Consider the following 24,315-nt stretch of genomic DNA (forward strand, 5'->3'; position numbering starts at 1 on the left):
CTTCTGCCAACCCAGCAGTTCGAAAACATGCAAATGTGAGTAGATCAATAGATACCGCTTTGGTGGGAAGATAATGGCACTCCATGCCATCATGCCGGCCACATGACCTTGGAGGTGTCTATGAACAATGCTGGCTCTTAGAAATGAAGATGAGCACCAACCCCCAGTGTCGGACACTATGAGACTTAATGTCAGGAGAAACCTCTACCTTTACTTATGGCTGGATTTACACTTTAACAAGTACCTGTTCCAATCTCCATACAAATTCATTTTAAGAACAAACCTGCAGAACCTATCTTGTTTGTAACTTGGGGATGGTCTGTTTTGTTTTCTTAATGAATCACTGCAAACCTCCTTTTGCACTTTCCCCCCTTGCTCCAGTAATCATACTGTAGCCTGCATATTTTAAATTGTAGGAGTTTCTTCCTCCAATTTTCACTTTTTCTTCCTCAGAGTCTAATTCTGCTTTACATATATGTTCATACAAGTTAAACCGTTCAGCTCTAGTGGTCTGAACTACCACTTCCAAGTTGTGGACTCTCTGGACTACTTCAGATGCCCCTTCTGAGAACTTCCCCGAATTTTAACACCACGTGAATGTTCCCAACACCTGTCTACTAACACTTGTATCATAGGTATTCAAAGCATCGTGAAGGACTGCAGTGTTCTGTTGAGTATATTTTTGGTTACAAACCCCGGTTTTCCTTTCTGCAATGTGTGAAAGTGCTTCTCATCAGGGGCAATTGTGAGAAACGTTTGTGGGTTTGCCTCTGCATAATATGAAGTGGACACCTTTTTGAGCATTTATGGAGTTGGGGAAGGGGAGATGTAGAAACTGGTTCACTGTGAAACTCAGCAGCAGACATGGGACATAATGATGACAGAGCAAGAGATTGCTGAGATCCAGCCATGGCTACATGCCTGGTCACAAATGTTAATGCAGGGATACCTAAATTAACAAAGCCTCCGATTAAAATCTCCTTTGTGCAAGGTTTGCATATGTTTACTCATGCTCTTTCCTTCCTTGGCCACTTCTACACTTCCAAATAAAACACAGACTCACATAATCCAGTTCAAAGCAAATAATGTGAATTATCTGACTTGATAATCTAGGTTATATGCCAGTGTCGAAGGGGATCTTGTCTTCTGTCAAACTGGAAGATTTTTAGGAGCATCAGCATTTGGAGGATGGTAAAGGATGGCAGATTTTTAGTATTAGGTTTCAGCAGTTTGCTTGTAAACAATGCAGTAAACAGTGCTCAAACTGGGAAAGAGCATGGTTCTTCTCCAGCCAATCCTACTGCAGCTGTGTGTGCCTGTTTGCTGCAGGCAAGATGAACAGCAGCTGCCTCCATCTTCTTTAAGGTACCCTCTACACAGCCATATAATCCAGATTATCAAAGCAGATAATCCATATTATAGGTTTTGAACTGAATAATATGAGTCCAGTTCAAAGCATATGATCCAGTTCAAAGCAGATAATCTGGATTTTATATGGCAGTGTAGAAGCGGCCTTACTTTGCATGAAGAGTGAAACATAGAAAACTAAGAGTATGTGTGGCTTCCTTGCCGACTATCCCCAACAAATTAAAAACAAAATAATAAGAAAATCTGAAGTTTGTGGGGGGAAAAATCAACCCTGGATGCTTCTTGGAAGGTCAAGTGGTGTTCAAAATGTTTTTGTTTGCTTATGCAAAGCTTCTCTGAAATGGTTGCTTCATTTCACATGTGCACATTGTTCATTTTGAATGAACCATTTTCTGAAACATGGTGAACTGCTCTTTCTTTTTGTAGTGTTGGAACCTACCTCTATTGGTCTCAGGTTATTTCTACCTTGGTACTAACTTTGCTGATAAAGAACAAATGCCCAGGAACATATTTACTTCATAAATTGACTTTCACCACTTTTATGTAAGTCTGTTCTTATTCTATAGCAGTCTAAACCTGTGTTTCTGTGCATTGCTGCAGGCGGATAATCTGCTTGTTTATTCAAAAGTGAATGCTAGCAGGGTTGGTGCAGCTTAGTCCCAGATATGTCTGCTCAGGATTAGCAGCCTGCTTTGTGAGGAGGAAAGTGCACCAGCTGTGGAAAAGGTGGATTCAGTGTTTGGAACTGTTAATAAAGGGATTTCTTGAAAGGTGGAATTGTGGAGAAAGTTGGAAAGATAAGTTACTTCTGCACCATTCCTCCTACAAGATTCCAGAGCCATCCTCCAATGAAACTGAATTATGAAGGAGAAAGAACATCAAAAACTACTGCATACAGCAAACCGTACTTAAAATGTACAATTTGTTTACATAGGACATGATGTCCATCAACTTTTCTCGCACTGTGGCAGCTTCCATTCAGATATCAAGTTTCACTCACAGGACTGTTATCCTACTTCATGGCCCAGTCATTCACTGAATGGTTAAACCCTTGTACCAGAAGGACTGAAGACTGACAAGTCGAAGGTTCGAATCCGGGGAGAGCGCTGATGAGCTCCTTCTATCAGCTCCAACTCACCATGTGGGGACATAAGAGAAGTATGATAAGACATCAAAACATCCGGCCGTGCCCTGGGCAACTTCCTTGCAGACAGCCAATTCTCTCATACCAGATGTAACTCTGTATTTTATCTTTAAAAGTTGGGGGTTGTCTTATACCCCCAGTCACCTTGTATGCCAGAAAATACAGTACTTCATCTTTGCCTCTACTATCCTTCCCTCCAATGAGCAATCGGGCTTTATTTACTGAAGTATGGACTGGTTTGAGCTTCTTGTGGTCCAAGGCACTCTCAGAATTTTCCTCCAACACCACAGTTCAAAAGCGTTTACCTTCCTTCGCTCAGCCTTCCTTATTGTCCAGCTCTTGAATCCATAGGTTACTATGGGGAATACCATTGCTTTAACTATGCGGATCTTTGTTGCCAGTGTGATGTCTCTACTCTTCACTATTTTATCGAGATTGGTCACTGCCCTCCTCCAAAGAAGAAAATGTCTTCTGATTTCCTGGCTGCAGCCTGCATCTTGTGTTCTACTTTGTTCTTTTGCTTGCTAATCTTTTGACTCCTATGCTGCCCCATATTTTCTGTGGCACTCCATTCTTCTTTCTCTTGGTCCATTTTGTGTGCCTTGTGCCATACTGGTTGATGCTTCCCTGCTAAATGTTTTCTGTTTTTCCTGCTCTCAACCTCCAAGGTTATAAGAAGGCATTTCTCCTGTCTGCCTATCTGCTTGCCCCTTTCCTTTTGTCTTTCTTTGGGTGGGTTGGGTTGCTTCCATCAAAGCTCACATGAGACCCAGAGGCATTCTGGAGAAATAAAGATAGCCTTGTCAATTTGCTGTGATGTGTGCCTAGTCAGTTAGTGAAAAATGTTTCCAAAGAAACAAAAAGAGAAAGGGGAAGTTATTAGAAGAGTCTGGAGCATTGAAGATACCATGGGAGATCTATGTCGGTTGAGCTATTCCCATGAGCTCTAGCATCAGAGAAGCCTGCTTTAGTTGTGGTTTGGGGATATTTAGATGAGCTCTTTGTCATGTTGACACTGCATAACAAGATTTAAAACCATGTTCCTGCATTGTCTATACTCGGCTTCAAACAGCAACCCATGAATTCTGCAGAATGGGGAGTGAATGTTGTCAGCTTTCTCTTTTATATAAATCAAGCAATTTTTTAAACGGAAGCCCATGGTTTATTCTGTTTCGGCTATATCCAACCATTGAAAATCTTAGTCACCCCATTAGCTCATGAGGTTCACTGACTACCTGGCTACCACCTGATCTGCAAGCCACGTGGGCTCGAAGTGTGCTTTTTGGAAATGAGAGTCTGAATCCACAGTTGCCAGTCTCTCTGTATGCTCCCCTGCCTTCCTCCCGACTCCCCATAGAATGACATAATACGGCCAGAGCTATAAGCAGTCTTTCTCAGGCTCACATGACGTTTCTCTTTACTGGAGGAAGAGCAGCTAATTACTTTTTACTTACCCATATCAGGCCACAGCTGTTACATTTCAGAATTTGTTACACTTCAGATCACGGCTGAAATGGAATAACTGCTAATTTAGGCCCCCTGAGAACTCCCTTTTCTGCCCCTCTTTGCATCATGTGCTGAAAAATGTGATAAATAACTGGGGCAGAATAAGGGCTTGGCAAGGAATCCTTTTTTTAAAAAGGTAAACACTACATCTTGGAGTTATATGCACATGCAAAGGAGTCATGTGCGAATTGTGTAATGAGAGTCCCAGGCAGGAGAAGGTATCTCGCTGTTCTGCCCTTGTTTGCTTCATCACATATTAATGCTTATTGCCAGGCCTCTCAGCAATGACTGCTGTGTGCATCACAGCCCTCTTGATCGGTGACATTACAAGGTGGACATGGTGTGAGGTCACGGTGGGAGCGGATTCTAAAGACAATTTCCTCCCATGTTTTTTGACATCAGTGGAGCAGGAGACTAGCCCTTGACCTGGTGCCAATTGTGGGCATATATCAATGGAAAAAAGGGGGCCACCTTCATTTCATCCTGTCTGTTATATCTTTCTCATATATGCCTGCCCAAAGTGTGGGTGTTCACCTTCATGGTCCACCACTGAGATCAATACACTGTGTTAGGACACAGCGGAGGGTCTTCTCGGCTGTGACACGCATCTGTGCATTGTCTTTTTCCTGGAGGCCAGACAGGCGCGAATACTCATGTAATTGAAGCACCAAGTTAAAAGTGTTGAACTTGTTTTAATGCTATTTGCAATTGCCCTGAGATTTTTATTTAGGGCAAGATATAAATATTTTAATGACAACAACAACATTATCGCAAAACTAAAAAGGGAACATACAAACACACAAGGTGTTCAAGATACAATTTGTTTGGGTTTTTTTGCAGCCACCCAATAGCATTACTCATTAGTAGTTTTACAGCTAGCATATACCTTTAAAATTTTTAAAAATGACTTCAAAATATAAAGTGCCAAAAAGTATCAACAAATTATCTCCCAAAGCAACATTTTTGCCCTCGTGCTATAGCACTAACAATCTTAACTGTTATTATTTTTCTTTCCACTACATCACTGTTGTCCCATGTTCCTCTGAAAAGCAACCTGTAACAACAACAACAACAAAGCCAGTAAATGTGGTCCCAGTGGTGATCAGCCTGAAAAAGTTACAGAAAATGAACACGTGAAACTACTCTGGGACTTCAAACTCTGTCTGAATTCAGACAGATAGAGTTTTGGAGCACAATACTCCTGACCTCACAATCATGTTAAAAAACAAAGTATGGATCGTTGATGTTGCAATCCCAGGTGACAGCAGGATTGAAGAGAAACAACTGGAAAAGCTGACGTGATACGTGTATTTAAAGATCAAACTGCAAAGACTCTGGCACAAGCCAGTAAAGATGGTCCCAGTGGTGATCGGCACACTGGGTGCAGTGCCTGCACTTAAATACAATAGGTGCTGACCAAATTACCATCTGCCAGCTGCAAAAGGCCACCTTACTGGGATCTGCACGCATTATTCGCCGATACATCACACAGTCCTAATCCCTTGGGAAGTGTCTGACGTGTGATCCAATCCAATCCAATCCAATACAATACAATACAATACAATAGCCAGAAGAATTATGTTGTTTGCTGTGGACTCATCTTGCTGTGTTTCTAATAATAATAATAATAATAATAATAATAATAATAATAATAATGCTTTATTTGTATTCCTCCACCATCTCCCCGAAGGGACTCAGGACAGCTCACAGAAAGCACTCAATAGTGCAACAATATACAAATACTGCAATAAAATCAATCAATTTACTAAAAACAGCAATAAAACCCCTATTAATTTAAGGGATACTATAAAACGCAGCAGCTGGCAAAAATAGCGACTGTATACAGTATCAGCCCCGTAATGCAGGAGTGAAGCAAATCACTAAGTCTTCGAGTATAGTGCCATAATCACTAAACATGGTCAAATGTTTGTTTAAAAAGCTATGTTTTCAGGTGTTTCCAGAAAACTTGGAGAGTGGGGGCTACCCTAATCTCTTTGGGGAGGGCATTCCAAAGGCAGGGAGCCACTGCCGAGAAGGCCCTTTGTCTCATCCTCACCAACCATGTTTGAGACAGAGATGAGATCGAGAGGATAGCCTTCCTGGCAGATCTTAAGACCCATGCTGTAAATAACAATTTATAATTCCTTACTTACTGCTTCACCTTTTACTTTCCATTCTTACTCCTGCAGTTAGCCAAAATATGTCTAACTGAAGGCACAATGTATTACTTTCCTCTTTCCCTCTGCCTCACTTCGTTTTTCCCATGTGGCAAATTTTAGATGTCAGGGCTTGACTTATGCAAATTAATGACATTAATTACATAAGAAAATAAGTGAGAGAAAGGTTAAATTCACAATTTCTCCCCATTAAATGAAAATGCAAAAGTAAACATGATTTCCCTGGCATCTAACATGTGAAATAGCCCAAAGACATACAATGAGAATGCTGAACTGGGAAATGGGATTAGCACCTCTAGGCTTTCCCAGAAAAATCTTCTCAGTTTTGTGTAGATTCTAGTCTTCCATCCCAGCACAGAGGGAAAACTGTAAGATGAGAAACCACACATGAAAGCATTGAAATGGAGGGATGCTGGAAAGTGAAAAGTTTGGGCAAAGTCAGGCAAGGGGTCAGTAACAAAGTAGCTGTGTAATCTCTGATAAGAGTGACAGTGGGTGCAGGTATAAAGTAAAACTGAATGACCTTTGCTTACAATTTCCCCTTTTCTTCTCAGTTGTTTCCCAGTGTTTCCCACCCCAGTCATCTCTTTGATGAACCTTGCATTTTCCATTTGGATTCTGTCTTCAGTAGCTGACATCAATTACATCTATATAAATAAAAGTGTAAATATCCGTTTGTTAGTGACCTCAAATCTCCCAAAATACTTCACCGATTGTTTCAAAATTTGGACACAATGTAGCATTCAAACAGGTAAATGTTTTTATATGTCACATACCTACTATTATACAGATGTCACACCTATGATAGGTAAAAACATGCTTGGCATCAAAAACAGCACCATCTGCTGGATGTCGAAGCAACACATCACGAAGCAACCCTGTCAGGGCTGGAGCCACCATTAGGAATCCATGACTTGGTGGCCCCCCACTGAGCCTTCCTGTCTAGCTCCCTCTAGAGCAGAACCGGGAGAAGAAGAGCGGGAAAACGGTGGTGGGACAGGTAGGGTAATCCAGGATGGGGAGAGGGGTGGAGCATGGGTGGGAAGGAAGAAGGCAAGGAAGTAGGCCCAGCCCAAGCCCTGGGCTCCCGTAGCCTCATGCCCTGCCCGGCCTTGGCCAGCACCGCCTCACACCCGCGCCTCCAGGAAGACTGGAGGCTCAGAAGGAAGGAAGGATTGAATAGTAGGAACGGAGAGATAGATAGGAGGGAAGAAAAGGAAAGAGTTTATAGTATAGACCAGTATCATTGTTACTATTATCATTATTATATACACCAGTATTATTATTATATAGAGTATATAGGCCAGTATTATTATGAATTACACCACTCTTATTATTATTTCATAGACAACGGAACAATAAAAGTGTTGTATACCCACAAGCATTACAAAATTACATTTATTTATTTATTTATTTAAAACATTTATATTCCGCCCTTCTCACTCCGCAGGGGACTCAGGGCGGAGCACAACGTATACATGGCAAACATTCAATGCTGGGACCAGGCCTTCGGGTAAGCTGGCAGTTAGACAAAAGACAATGACGACCAGAGTAGGAAAGGACAATGACGATGCTAGACAGATCATGGATTTATGAATTGGCGAACATTGACCACAATATGATTTTATTGCTGCGACTGTATTGTTTGATTGTTTTAATTAGTTATAATTGTTGACGTTATATTGTAATTTTGTATATTGTATTCTGTGAATTGTTGGGCATCGAATTGTGCCTTTTGTAAGCCACCCTGAGTCCCCCCCTAGGGGGTTGAGAAGGGCGGGGTAGAAGCACCCCAATAATATAATATAATAATAATAAAACCAAATATATATAAAAACATTAAAATCACTTATATCCATTTTAAAATCAGTTGCTTAAAAACCATCTCAGGACACTATTATTGCCTCATTGCACTGTCCCAAAGGCTTGGTTCAACAGCCAAATTTCCACCATTCTTCTGAAGGACAGAAGAGAAGGGGCTAATCTAATACTGCCAGGAAGGGAGTTCCATAACTGGGGGGCAATCACTGAAAAGGCCCTGTCTCTCGTCCCCGCCAAACGCGCCTGTGACAGCGGAAGGACCGAGAGGAGGGTCTCCCCAGAAGATCTTAGTCTTCGTGGTGGTTCGTAAAGGGAGATGCGTTCAGACAGGTAAACTATATATTAGAAACGAAATATATTAGAAACCAGCTCTTTCTCTTTTCTTTCTTTTCCATTTAACCATAGTGGACCACAGCAACGCGTGGCTGGGTACAACTAGTGATTAATACGAGAAAAGAGATTCCACCTGAATATTAGGAAAAAATTCTGGATGGTAAGAGCTGTTCATCAGTGGAATGGGCTGCCTGAGAGCATGGTGGAGTCTCCTATGGTCATCTCTCAGGAGTGCTTTGATTATATTTCCCAAAATTGAAGGGAGTGGGACTGGATGGCCCTTGGGGTCTTTTCCAGTACTATTATTCCATGATTCTATGATTAATATACAAAATAAAGAGTTGTCAAGATTAACTATGGGCTCCTCCTTAGGAGATTGTGTTATTTGTTGCTGTGATTCTCAGAGGTTTATATAATTTTAGTTTATATAATTTCTTTTTAGTTCAAGACTATCAAAACAAAACATTCCTCTCTTGTCTTCTTTTTAATTCTTTTAGCAATATAGTGCAATATTGCATCAGTGCCAAGATACATTTGCAGTATAGCAAAAAAAAAATGTGTACATTCAGAGTAGAAGGTTTGCTCTTCAACCCATGGGATCACTTCAGCAAATCATGCTCCAGTTGTTGTTGTTTTTTTTAAAAAAAACCCTTAAAGTGCCTTAGGAAAGATCCAAGTCTCTCCATAAGAATGGGATGGAATATAGAGCAGGCATGGGCAAACTTTGGCCCTCCAGGTGTTTTGGACTTCAATTCCCACAATTCCTAACAGCCTACCGAGTTTGCCCATGCCCGATATAGAGGCAACAAAAGCAAGAAGTTGTCCTCCTTTGGAAGAGCCTAGTTTTTCATATAACTTGAATTCAAGTACTGATAGTCCCTGAGTTACAAACATCTGACAAACAACTCACAGTTAAGAACAAGGATGAGACAACAGAAAGGGAGATAAATCTACCCCTTAAAGGAGAAATTCACTCTTGGAAGAGTTATTATGGGGGAAAGGGGTCTCCACTGAAGCTTTCTCTCCAATCCTTGTTTCCACAACAAGCCACATTTTCCAAAATCCAATTGTCACAGGGACAAAAAGTGAGGTAAAATCTTCTGAACAGGGGCGCAGGCAGCAAAACAAACACTACAGGGGTGTTAAACCTTCCCAAGGTATCTAAAGCTAATATATGTGTATGGATGGATGTGTGTGTGTGTGTGCGTGCGTGTATCTACACACGCACACACACACAGGTTCGAATCCGGGGAGCGGCATGAGCTTCCACTGTCAGGCCCAGCTTCTGTCAACCTAGCAGTTTGAAAACATGTAAATATGAGTAGATCAATAGGTACCGCTCCAGCGGGAAGGTAACAGCGCTCCATGCAGTCATGCCACCACATGACCTTGGAGGTGTCTATGGACAATGCCGGCTCTTTGACTTAGAAATGGAGATGAGCACCAACAACTAGAGTTGGACACGACTGGAATTAATGTCAGGGGAAAACCTTTACCTTTACTATTTGTGTATGTGTGTGTGTGTGTGTGTGTATGTGTGTGTGTGTGTGTGTGTATATATATATATATATATATATATATGGCTGGAATTTCATTAAAAATATATCTGTTCTGACTTACATACAAATTCGACTTCAGAACAAACCTACTGAGCCTATTTTGTCTGGTTCTTTGTACATCTTATGGGAAATAGCCATAAGATGTCGATGAGAACTAGGGAAAAAACGGAACGTTGTAATGCTCTCAGATTCCGGCAGACGCTTTTGTGGAATCTGGCCCACTTTTCACAAATGTTTATACTGTAATGAATTAGTTAGTTTTAATGGTATCACAAGACAAGCCCTTCTTTTTTACACTGAAGCAGACTGACAAGGCTATTTCCATGAAAACATTACTGTCAAACCACATGGTGGCTCTATGTTTCCGAATACATATTGTACATAAATTTGCAGTAATGCTCTGTTTTTACTACATTAACATGAAAATGACTTCCTTCAGGATCAAACCACAGTATCTGTACTTGCAACTCTGGAGTTTCCTGACATGCCAGCTTTTTCTTGCTTGGATTTACATATTTTTTTCGACTGGAGGACTATTTAATCGCGGGAGCCTCCACTTGCAGTCTGAAGGGGTATAAGCCAAGCACAGATCTAACATCGATCTCAGTGAGAGCTGGGGCATAAAGAGGGGGTTGTTCTGCAAAGCATCTGAAGAAGAGAGAATATTTCCATAGTTCTTATGAGTCCAAATCTTTGTTGTTGGAATCTTTCCCCACATTTACTCTATTAGACAATGACACGGGGATAGAATTAAAAGATAGGTGCTACTCTGCATGGTTTGGTAACTGCCTTGGAGATCCATATAGGCAACCATGAGCCAGATATGTATAAAATAACAAGAAAGCTTGATTAATAAGAACGAAACAGATTGCATACATGTCCCGTGCTGATAACATTTGATTTTTAAAGCAGTAACCTTGAAACCTTCACTTATATGTTGTGCATATATCACCTTAGGGGTTGGGCAGCTGCATTTCCCATGGCTGCAAAGTGGAGATACTTCAAAATCACTCCTTTCTACCTGCTGCTACCGTGATGAGGGTGAACAAATTGAAATTGAATCCAGACAAGACGGAGGTACTCCTGGTCAGTTGACAGGCCAGACAGGGTATAGGGTTACAGCCTCTTCTGGACGGGGTTGCTCTCCCCCTGAAGATGCAGGTTCGCAGCTTGGGAGTCCTCCTGGATTCATCGCTGAGCCTGGAACCCCAGGTTTTGGTGGTGGCCAATTAAAACTGTGCCCATACCTTGAGAAGCGAGACTTGGCCACGATGATCCATGCTCTTATTACATCTCGAATAGATTACTGCAATGTGCTCTACGTGGGGCTGCCTCTGAAGACTGTCCAGAAGCTCCAGGTAGTTCAACAGGCAGCAGCTAGATTTCTTATTGGAGCAGCATACAGGGAGCATACAACCCCCCTGTAACGTCAGCTCCACTGGCTGCCAGTTTGCTCAATTTAAAGTGCTGGGTTTGGCCTACAAAGCCCTAAACAGTTCTGGTCCAACTTGCCTGTCTGAACGTATCTCCCTTTATGAGCCAACTAGAGCTTTAAGATCTGCTGGAAAGGCTCTGTTCTTGGTCCTATCCCCTTTGCATGCGCGACTGATGGGGATGAGAGACAGGGCCTTCTCACTGATGGCCCCTCGGCTGTAGAACTCCCTCCTGAGTGACATCAGACTGGTCCCATGCATCCTGGACTTCAGGAAAAAAGTTAAAGACTTGGCTTTGTACATAGGCATTCGGGGAATAGGGGAATACAGAATTTGACCTCAACCTAGTAGTTGAATAATGACTATGGGGAAACCAAGTAGTACAGAACATCAAGATTCAGTGCTATGTATGGTTTATCTGTTTTATTGTATTTATATATTTTAGAATTTTATATGTTTTAACTATTTTATAATTTGATATCCAGGGAGCGGCATGAGCTTCCGCTGTTAGCCCCAGCTTCTGCCAACCTAGCAGTTTGAAAACATGCAAATGTGAGTAAATCAATAGGTACCGCTCCGGCAGGAAGGTAATGGCGTTTCATGCAGTCATGCCAGCCACATGACCTTGGAGGTGTCTATGGACAATGCCGGCTCTTCAGCTTAGAAATGGAGATGAGCACCACCCCCCAGAGTCGGACACGACTGGACTTAAAGTCAGGGGAAAACCTTTACTTTACCCTATGGTATGTTTATTGTTGTGTGTATGGCGCGGCATTGAATGTTTTGCCATAATTTGCAAGCTGCTCTCAGTCTCCTTTGGGGTGAGACGGGCAGGGTATAAATATAGTAAATAAATAATACAGCAGAAAATTTAATTCTGCACCCAAGTAGTGCAGCTATTCAGATTGCCTGTGTTTGTGCATGTTGAAACGCAGCACTTGATTCTCACCATCACCTTCTTTTTAAAAATAGAACCTTCCTCTACACATCTTCCAAACTATATTCAAGCCCCATATTCTAAAAACACGTTCGGGATGATGGGGAGGGGAGAGGAACCCAAAATTCTCAGGGAGCTAAATGTGCAATTTTTTATGAATTTGTACAGAAAGCTGAGTTCTATGCTGACATGAATGTATTTGAGGAGTTCTTTGTGTCTGTTAGGTGTGTCTCTAGAACAGCATTTCTCAACCTGGGGGTCAGGACCCTGGGGGGGGGGAGGTTGCGAGGGGATGTCAGAGTGGTCACCAAAGACCATCGGAAAACATAGTATTTTCTGTTGGTCGTGGAGGTTCTGTGCAGGAAGTTTGGCCCAATTCTATCATTGACGGAGTTCAGAATGCTCTTTGATTGTAGGTGAACTATAAATTCAAGCAACTCCCAAATATCAAGATCTATTTTCCCCAAACTCCACCAGTGTTCACACTTGGGCATATTGAGTATTCGTGCCAAGTTTGGCCCAGATCCATCATTTAAATATATATATATATATATATATATATATAATTGGAGTTTTGTATAGAGAGAAAGAAAAGAGGGGGGGAATTGATAGTGGGGGAACAATTTCGTTTATAGAAAAGTAGGAAGGGAAAGAGCAGGGAGAAAAAAATGGAAGAAAAAAATACGATATGTATTGGTTGACCTTGTTTTCAACGGTCATTTGGTCTGTTTTAAGATAGTATTGTCTAATGGTTAGTCTATTTCCACTCAGTGTTCTTTGTCGATACAATTGATTCTTTTTAGCAAATAAGCTCTATTTTCAGCTGTCTAAAACAGGGGCCCTCAAACTAAGGCCCGGGGGCCAGATATGTCCCTCCAAGGTCATTTACCCAGTCCTTGCTCAGGGTCAACCTAAGTCTGAAACAACTTGAAAGCACACAACAACAACAGCAATCCTATCTCATCAGCCAAAAGCACATCCACACTTCCCACTGAAATACTAATAAGTTTATATTTGTTAAAATTTTTCTTCATTTTAATTATTATGTTGTTTTAAAGTGATTTTGCACTACAAATATGATATGTGCAGTGTGCATAGGAATTCATGTTTTTTTCAAATTATAGTCCAGCCTTCCAACTGTTTGAAGTACTGTGACCTGGCCCTCTGTTTAAAAAGTTTGAGGACTCCTGATCTAAAGTAATCCTTTTCTAAGTCTCAGTTAGTTTCTTTCTTTGGTAAACCTTGGTTTAGTGGCAGCCAATAGGTGAGTTTGTCCATGTTCATAATCTCTAATACTTTGTTCAGCCATTCCTCTCTTTTTGGTGCCTCTTTTAGTCTCCAATTCCTGGCACATACTATTCTAGCCACAGTTGTCAGAAAATAAAACAATATCTCTTTATTCTTATCTTCTTCTATCTCTAACATTCCTAATAAAAATATTCAGGTTCTCTTTCAATTTCAATTTTTAAAATCTTCTGTATGCCTTCATTTATATCCTTCCATTTTTTTCTGCTTTTGAGCAAGTCCACCAGGTATGAAAAAGGTTCCAATTTGCTGTTCACATTTCCAAAATTTGTTGGATGCATTCTTATAACATTTAGATATTTTATGTGGTGTAATATACCATCTATAAAACATTTACCACCAATTTTCTTTCAGATCGTAAGAATATGTGTATTTAAGTCTTTGAATCCATTTTCCCCACTATTTAAAATCTATTTGATGACCAATATTTTGAGCCCATTTAACCATGCATTCTTTTATCTGTTCTTTTTCTGTTGTCCATTCTAACGGTTTGGCCCAGACCCATCATTGTTTGAGTCCACAGTGCTCTCCAGATGTAAGTGAACTACAACTCCAAAACTCAAGGTCAGTGCCCACCAAACCCTTCCAGTATTTTCTCTTGGTCACTGGAGTCCTGTGTGCCAAATTTGGTTCAATTCCATCATTGGTGAAGTTCAGAATGCTCTTTGATTGTAAGTGAACTATAAATCCCAGCAATTACAACTCCCAAATGACAAAATCAATACCCCCTCCCCACCCCCAAACTCACCAGTATTCAAATTTGGGCGTATCAGGTATTTGTGCCAAATTTGGTCCAGTGAATGAAAATGCATCCTGCATATCAGATAGTTACATTGCGATTCATAACAGTAGCAAAATTACAGTTATGAAGTAGCAATGAAAACAATATTATGGTTGGGGGTCACAACAACATGAGGAACTGTATTAAGGGGTTGTTGCATTAGGAAGGCTGAGAACCACTGCTCTAGATCATGCAGGTACTATATGTCCTGTACTTCTGTTCCATACGAGGTGTGAATGTTTTAGCCTTTGGAGTTCACAAATACTAGTTGATGTTTCAGATTATCTAAGTGTCTTTCCCTTTCCTTATCCGTTTCATCTCGAGCCCTCCTGGGACATGCACAAAACCTTATTGACAAACCACGCTCTGCTACTAATCCATATATTGTGTTCAGCTTTTTATCCAGGCAGCTTCAAAGATTTCTCTCTAGCTCGCTCCTCTGTGTGGCAGCCGATGGAGCCGGGGGCCCACCACCACTTCCAAAAAACACTGCTTTGCAGTTACGCCAGTGCATATCAATACAAAGTATATGAGAGCTTTCTCCTGGCGTTTAGACTATTTTTTAGTGAAGGGAGAGGGTTTCATCCACCAGGCATTTCCAGGCCCTTTCTGATTTTGCAGCCATGTTTGTTAGAATTAGGAAAAATACAGAGCTGAAGATGAAATGCAACCACTGAAAAGGTCAACAACAACAAACAAAGATCTAAACAATGTAACTGAGAATCTTTTTGGGAAGAAAAAGCCACAAAATGTGGATAGCAGGCAGTATTCTGGAAAGTGGGGAAGAGACGGAGAAAAGAGCGAAGCCTAGAAAAATGGCCACGGTCAAGCTGTTTGTGTGGGTCTAGTGGTGACAGGGGATTAAAACTCTATCAAAAATATTCTGCATGAAAGAAGATAGGGAACACAAAAAGTAAAAGCCAGAAACGCATTGAATAGGAAAGGTCAGAAACACAGCCATCTATTACAAATAAACCTGTTACCATATATACTCGAGTATAAGCCGAGTTTTTCAGCCCTTTTTTAGGCTGAAAAAGCTACCCCGGCTTATACTCATTTGGAAAAATGTTCGACAGTGGCACTGAAGAAGGGAAAAATAATTGAAAGTGAGGGCATAAATATGTCTAATGGTCAAGTGATAAAGTGTCACCAGCATACTACAGCTGGGCATACTGCAGCTGGACAACATCAACATCAAACATGAACATGTGAAAACTGGTCAGCAAAGAATACACTCAAAGCGTCAGAAAATTTCTCTTTTGAGCTCAATGGAGGCAATAACAAGCTCAATGGAGGCAATAACATCAAGGCCATAAACATCCGGGCCATACCTGTCATAGGATATACTGCTGGCATCATAAACTGGACGCAGGCAAAACTGGACAATTTGGACAGAAAAACTAGAACACTCATGACCATTCATAACACACTACATACTTTCTAGGCTCTATCTGCCTAGAAAGTCTGGGGGCAGAGGACTTTTACAAGTCAAACAAGCAGTCGAAGAAGAAAAATACGCCCTGGCAGAATATGGAAAAGAAAGCCAAGAACCTTCTTTAATTGAAGTCAATAATCGGAAACTTCTCAAAGCACAGCAGACAAAGAATCAGTACAAGAAAACTTGCACTCCAAACCAGAGCTGACAGCTGGCACAACAAAGCATTACATGGGCAGTTCCTTGACAAAATTGAAGGAAAAGTTGATAAGGAGAAGACCTGATTATGGCTCATGAATGGAACCCTGTAGAAAGAGACAGAAGGCCTGATTCTTGCAGCCCAGGAGCAAGCCATCAGAACAAATGCCATTAAGGCCAGGATCGAAAAATCAGCTGATGACCCAAACTGTGCAAGGAAGCTGATGAGACCATGGACCATATCCTCAACTGTTGCAAGAAAATTGCACAGACGGACTACAAACAAAGGCACAACTCTGTGGCCCAGATGATTCACTGGAACTAATGTCAAAAGTACCACTTACCATTAGTATAGAATTGGTAGGATCATAAACCTGCAAAGGTCGTGGAAAATGAACATGCAGAAATACTGTGGGACTTTCGAATCCAGACTGACAAAGTGTTGGAACACAATACAGCAGACATCACAATTGTGGAAAAGAAAAAAGTCTGGATTATTGATGTCGCCATACCGGGTGACAGTTGCATTGAGGAAAAACAACAGGAAAAACTCAGCCACTATCAAGACCTCAAAATCGAACTGCAAAGGCTCTGGCATAAATCAGTACAGGTGGTCCCAGTGGTCATTGGTGCATTGGGTGCCGTGCCAAAAGATCTCAGCTGGCATTTGGAAACAATAAACATTGACAAAATCACGATCTGTCAACTGCAAAAGGCTACCTTACTTCGATCTGCACGCATCATTCGAAAATACATCACACAGTCCTAGACGTTTGGGAGGTGTTTGACTTGTGATTTTGTGATATGAAATCCAACATATAGATCTTGTTTGCTGTGACATACTGTGTTTTTGTGTCAGTAACATAATAATAATAATAATAATAATAATAATAATAATACTTTATTTGTATTCCTCCCTATCTTCCCGAGGGAACTCCAAGCTGAAACCTGCCAAAGCAAACAAGTTGTAATTTATAGGAGGCATAACAGTTCAAGGATATGAGGGCAGGGAGGTGAGTGTAGTGCACATAAGACACAGCAACAATGAAATGAACTTGTAGCATCTAGGTTATTAGTAGTCAGGGCTCATCCGGAATATTTTGCTCCTTGAGATGAAATGCCAGATAAAGCCCACCCAGCCACAATTCACGTAGTAAAAAAAAAGTCTGCAGCAAAACAATAAAAAGTCTGCATAATGATGTTGCCATTTCAGGCAGAGAAAATCGCACAAGCACTCAAACCCTCAGAGGGAAAAGTACAATAATAATAAATAAAAAAACAAAACACTTTCCTTTACTTCTGGGTTATTCAATTCAGCTGACTCAGGTGACTGTCTAGCTTTGGCTAATGGAACTTTTTGTTTCTCGTGATCTATGGCTCTTGCACAGTTTAATCAAACTTGAAAGGTACTGCCTAATTCTAAGTCCAAAATGAGTGTGACGCATTACCCTGTCCGCATCTACTTCTGCAATAGTTTGTTTTAAAAATTCTTATGGTGAAAATCAGACTTGGGAACTTTTAGAGCAGAAGATTGGGCGGGTGAGGAGTGTGTATGTATGTGTGCTTATTGAAAGCTGCTTGGCTTCCTCGAATCAGTAGGAGAGCCTTTTTGGTGGCTGCCCCCAGGCTATGGAACTGCCTGCCAAGGGAGGAGCGGTTGGTTCCCTTCCTGCTCTTTTTTCACTTGCAGGCCAAGATCGTCTTATTTAAACATGCCTTCAGCTTTGAAGTAATTGAGTTAGAGCAACAGGCATTTTTATGCGTTTTAACTGTTTTTAATTGATTTTAAAGTCCATTATACTTAATACTTCTTAATTTTTGTACTTCAGACTTTTTAGCTGTGTTGTTTTATCATATGTGAGTCTCTTTGATTCCTATATGGGAGAAACAACAACAACAACAATATAGCAGAAACCCCAGAGGCCATCCAGATCAACTCCTTTCTGCCATGCAGGAAAAGCACAAGCAAGGGAGGCAGGGGGGGAAGTTTTTTGGCGGTGAGAGAGGCAGGGGAGAAGGAGGAGCAGGAAAGAGTAGGAAAAGCTTGGAGGGGGAGGATAAGGGGGAGGGAAGCACTGAGCCCCTCAGTATGCTTTGCGAAGCCCCAAGGGCTCTGCAGAGCACACTTTCAGAAATGCTGCATGAAATACATATACTGTACCAACATTTCTGCTTATGGGTGAAAATGTGTGTGAGTTGTTTATACAGACCACTGGAAGCATAGGAAGGACAGGTCATGGGAGACACAGGGGTCTGCACATCTGAACTGTAGGTACGCCCTTTAGTTATCTCCATCATGGAGTCACAAGGAATTCAATCTGTCACAGCAGTTGAAACAAAAATCCTTGTAAGGTCTGTTTTTTATTACATTGGTCTTCAAGTTTGTGACCAGTAGATATAAGATGAGCACTGATATAGGATGAATGACAACTGTTTTGACAGCAGTCCATGTGAGTGGGATCTAGGAGCCTTAGAAGACTACAAAATGAACATGAGGCCCCATCTACACTGCCATATAAAATCCAGATTATCTGCTTCAAAGTGGATCACATAGCAGTGTAAACTCAAATAATCCAGTTCAAAGCAGATAATGTGGATTTTCTGCTTTGATAATCTGGATTATATGGCAGTGTAGAAGGGAATTGTTGTCCCTTCCAGACAGGCCCTATATCCCAGGTCCCGATCCCAGGTTTTCTGTTTATCCCAGATTATCTGGGAGTAAGGAGTTATATAATCCGGTTAAAAGCAGAACCTGGGATCGGATCCTGGGATATAGGGCCTGTCTGGAAGGGTCCTGAGTCAGCATGTGATGCAACAGCTTAAAAAACCGATTCTAGACTGCATCAACAGGAGTATATCGTCTAGAGCGAGGGAAGTATAGTACCACTCTATTCTGCTTTAGTCAGACTTCACCTGGAATATTATGTCTCTGGGTACCACAATTTTAAAAAGATATTGGAAAGCTGGAATATGTCTGGAGAAGGATAACCAAAACGATCAGAGTTCTGGAAACCAAGCCTGGGAAAGAGAAGGCTGAGAGGGGACAGCAGTCAGGTTGCTAACAGGAGTGGCGCTCAGGGAGCATACAATCCTCTTTTGCGCCAGCTCCACTAGCTGCCAATCTGCTACTGAGCACAATTCAAAGTGCTGGCTTTTTAGCCTATAAAGCCCTAAATGGTTCCGGCCCTGCCTGTCTGTCCAAACATATCTCTCCTTATGAACCATCTAGGAATTTAAGATCTTCTGGGGAAGCCTGCTCTCGGTCCTGCCATCTTCACAGATTCAGCCTCTTAACGTTTCGTAAAAGAGTCAAAACCTGAATATTTGAGCAGGCTTTCCCAAATGCAGTGTAGCAGATAAACTCTGATCTCGGAATGGCTGGACAACGCGACTGGATAATGATTTGGTAATGAAATGCGGAGGATTTATTGTTTTATGATGTTTCTATTGATGTTATTATGTAGTGAATTTTTATCTATGTTTAAATGTTCTAGCTATTTTTATATTGTTATGGGCATCAAATTGTGCCGTTCTGTAAACCGCCATGAGTCGCTCCCGGGCTGGGAATGGTGGTATAGAAATATAGTAAATAAATAAATAGTAGTCGCACATCCTGTACTTTATCTCAAGCCCTCTCTCCATTACTGCAGCTAGCACTTACTTTATTCCAATGTTTACAACCTGGCCATGGTGCCAGTAATTTACCGTCATGGTTAGAGGACCGCAGCTGGATTGAATCTGAATTGATGTTTTTATATTGTGTTCACTTTTATGTTTGTTTTTAGGCATTCTGTGTCACCTGTAAGCCGCCCCGAGTCCCTTCGGGGAGATGGTGGTGCAATGGGTGAAACCCTTGTGCTGGCAGGACTGAAGAAAAAAGATACAAACAAGGGAACTTTAGGAGGAAGAATTGGGAATAAAAATAGGAGAAAGGAATTGGGAAAAATTATGGAGAGCAAGACACCGCAAGAATTTATCAATTAGGATAAAAGAAAACTACTACAAGATGGTATGGAAATGCTACCTGACCCTGATAAAGATACATGATATGGATAAGGGTTGTTCAAAAAAATGTTGGAGGGGTTGCCAAGAAAGGGGTACATATATCCACATTTATTTATTTATCGTGTCAGGAGCAATCAGACATTTTTTTGTTAAAAATGTATTACATTTTTAACAAAACAAACAAACAAAACACAAAGTTTGCAAGCTTGGTAGTTGATTAAATGTCCTTTGACCAGTAGCTGGCCACTTGGAGTGCCTCTGGTGTTGCCGCAAGGAGGACCTCCATTGTGCATGTGGCAGGGCTCAGGTTGCATTGCAGCAGGTGGTCTGTGGTTTGCTCTTCTCCACACTCGCATGACGTGGATTCCATTTTGTAGCCCCATTTCTTGAGGTTGGCTCTGCATCTTGTGGTGCCAGAGCGCAGTCTGTTCAGCGCCTTCCAAGTCGCCCAGTTTTCTGTGTGCCCAGGGGAGAGTCTCTCATTTGGTATCAGCTATTGGTTGAGGTTCTGGGTTTGAGCCTGCCACTTTTGGACTTTCGCTTGCTGAGGTGTTCCAGCGAGTATCTCTGTAGATCTTAGAAAACTATTTCTTGATTTAAGTTGTTGCCACATGTGATGGCTACGCACATATGTACAGAGGTTTCGGGGGAAAGTTATAGTAGAAATATAAAGTATTATGAAGAAATTTTTTTAATATAAATCCAGCGACTATACTGTTATCTATTTATAATACAGATGAATGGAAGGAAAATGAAAAGAATCCGATAACGATGTTGTTAACGGCTGCAAGGCTACTAATAGCAAAATATTGGAAAGGAGAGGTAGAAAATAAGATAGAAGAATGGTACAAGGAAATTTGGAAATTAGCAATAAATGATAAATTAAGACGCAGTCTAAATGTCAAAAAAGGCCTAAGGAAGGAAAATAATTTTGAAAATATATAGAAAATATTTATTAAAGAAACATCAAGGAAAGAAGATGGGAACTAACCCCCACCAGAAGAAATGAGGGTCTGGTGGGAGCATAAAGAAGAGAAGAGATCCGGAGATGGGGAGCACAAGGGGTAGCACAACTGGGGAAAGGAGAAGAAGCCATTATATGAATTATAGAATCATAAAATCATAGAATCAAAGAGTTGGAAGAGACCTCATGGGCCATTCAGTCCAACCCCTTGCCAAGAAGCAGGAATATTGCATTCAAATCACCCCTGACAGATGGCCATCCAGCCTCTGTTTAAAAGCTTCCAAAGAAGGAGCCTCCACCACACTCCAAGGCAGAGAGTTCCACTGCTGAACGGCTTATAGAAATGGTTTTTGTAATGAAATGAATATAAATGCAATTAATTTTTTTTTTTAAAAAAAAGGACTGAAGACCGACAGGTCGGAGGTTCGAATCTGGGGAGAGTGCGGATGAGCTCCCTCTGTTAGCTCCAGTTCCCTATGTGGGGACACGAGAGAAGCCTCCCACACACGGATGGTAAAACATCAAAACATCCGGGCAACATCCTTGCAGACAGCCAATTCTCTCACACCAGAAGCAATTTGCAGTTTCTCAAGTTGCTCCTGACATGGAAAAAGAATTATTATTATCATTTGACGGTGGAATATGCTGCAGCTTTGAAGCTGGTGGCATATTGGGCAGGGAAAGTGGCACTGCAAGTGGCTGTCAATGCTGCTAAAGTTAATAGTTTCTGCTCTGCCATCAGGAGTGCTTGGGAGCATGACAATATTGTGTCAGGAGGGTGCTGTGGCCACTTGAGTGATGAGACTGGACCTAGCCTATGCACCAAAAGGGGGGAAATGGAGAGATTCTCCTCCACTTTCTTTTAGTGTTTGTATAATGGAGTAAACAATTGTGCTAATGATTACAAGAGGGAGAAATGCTGGATCAGGAGCCATGCTGAGCTGTTAGGGATCAAGGGCCAAAGGCTGAGGTGGAAGTGAGAGAGTGGTGGGCCCAAAAGGAGAAGGAAAGGGGAGGGGGGTTGAAGGCGGTAGCGAGGAGCAAACAGGGAGGGAGGCAGCCACTCGTGAGAGAACAGAGATTGAAATGGACATTGAGGCAGCATGCCTTTATCTGACTAATGAAAAGCAGCAAGCATGACAGCAAATGTGAGAGTTGTAGATCGATGGAGAGATAAAACTGGAGATGAAGCAGGCTTGGGGAAGAAGAGGGGGGAAGGAAAGGATGTAGGAGTGCAATCTTGGGCTATGCTTGCTGGTCCCCTGCACCTCAGGGAGTACAAGTGTCAGCTGAACGAAAGGTGCCTGATTTGCAAGGGTGACTTTGGGCATCCACCGAAGACAGTGCGGGAGTCCATCCCTCCGAACAGATTTTTAAAAAGCATCTTTTGTTTCAGCAGTGCCATGGAGGCGGGAGGTGCCTCAGCTTTAAACCAACAAGAGAGCAGAATAGGAGAAGAGTAAGCGATAGGGTCTTTGCAGGGACATAAATGGTGTTGTGTACCCCCCATTTATGTCTTAATTGGTATTTTATAGTAGAGTGCGGCATTGTGTTGTGCCCCGTGTTAATTGGGGACTTTATTTTTTTTGTGTCAGGAGCAACTTGAGAAGCTGCAAGTCACTTCTGGTGTGAGAGAATTGGCCATCTGCCAGGACGTTGCCCAAGGGATGCGCGGATGTTTTGATGTTTTACCATCCTTGCGGGAGGCTTCTCTCATGTCCCCGCATGGGGAGCTGGAGCTGACAGAGGGAGCTCTTCCGTGCGGGGGATTGTTATATTGAAGCAGGGGAAAGTTAGCAGGGAAGAAAAAGAAAGGTTTCTGCGTTGAAGCTTCTGCTTGATCCACAGTCCCTCTGTCGTCCTGAAAATCCATGGTTCCAGGAACTGCGGAACTCCCTGTTTGTTGCATTCCAGGATAGGAAAAGCCCTCTAACTGTAAACACCACACCGTTGTTTGGAAAACAATCCTTCTATTGAAGATAATTAAAAAGCCACGAGTAAAAAGCCTTTTAAAGAAATAGGTGAATCCAATTAGGTTTGAAGATAAGCAGGAACAAAAATAGTCCAGAGTAAAGTTCAGCAAAGTCCATAAAAACAAAGTCCACACTTCTCTAATATAATCCAGGAAAACAGGAAACATTAAACCAAGTCATAAGTAGGCATTCATACATTCCAAGAATCCAAACCATGAATAAGAAATACTTAGACCAGAATCTTCCAAAGCAAAGCTTCCATGAAACAAAGGACGAGAACTACACTTGATTCCGAAGATGCTTCATCTGACTATATTTCCCATACTTGGAACTTTTTATCCACTCGTTAAGCTATTCCACACACTCAGGAATTGGTTTCATTTTATTTGAGATCCCCTTATCTTTTTCTGTCGGAGCCTGGCAGAACGCCAAAGGCACTGCTCAACCTATCTATTTTGACTAATTTCCTCTCGCCTATCTATTTGCTCATTAAGTCTCGCAGCTGGGCCAGGTGCCCAGTTGTTCTCAAGCTCCAAATCCTGGGATCCCTCTGGTAGCAATTCAGGGAGTACACTATCATCCCCACACCCTTCAGGGGCATTCTCATGGGAAACTACACTTTGCACAGGGGTCTCCTGGACCTTCTCTGCATCAGTATCATTGACCAAACCATTGCCAACTTGAAATTCATTGGCATCACTTCCCACATCCAAAGCACCCTGATCCTGAAACACTGAGGAATAAAATAGCCCTTTTAAAATAGTCTTTGAAATAAGCCTCATGCCTTAAAATGATCAGTCCTTAAGATAGTTGGCAGCCAGCAATATCTATTCACTGTCCAAAGTGAGAACAAAAGGCAGAATGACAGTTAGAACCGTTGGCCTCAGCAGCTAGCCAGAGGCAGCAGCCAATCAGAACCCTGGCCCCTGGCACACTCAGCCAGTTGGCTGCTGACAGATCTCTCTCCAGTTAACTGCAGTTAACCGGATTCAAGCCTGCAACGTGTCGGTCTTCAGTCCTGCCAGCACAAGGGTTTAACCTACTGCGCCACCAGGAACTGGAGTGCCATTTTCTCTCTCAAGTACCAAAATGTATTTACACCTATACCCAAACTAAACACACATTTCACATGCCCTGAAATATTAAGAATTATGGCATTTTGTTGATTTTTTTTTTACAGAAGATTACCTTGGTCTAGCCACAGAGTAGCTTGTGCAACACAATAGGAGAATGGGAGGATGATTTGTTTAAGTCATGCCTGTGAGTCGATAGCTGAGCAGGGATGCAAAAATGACATTATCAGATTGAGTTGCCAAGTCAACCACATCCCATTCCCTTAGATTTCAGTACCAAAATGAGAAAAGTCATGTTTCATG

Source organism: Anolis sagrei, chromosome 2 (genome assembly GCF_037176765.1).
Source record: "Anolis sagrei isolate rAnoSag1 chromosome 2, rAnoSag1.mat, whole genome shotgun sequence".
NCBI classification, from domain to species: domain Eukaryota; kingdom Metazoa; phylum Chordata; class Lepidosauria; order Squamata; family Dactyloidae; genus Anolis; species Anolis sagrei.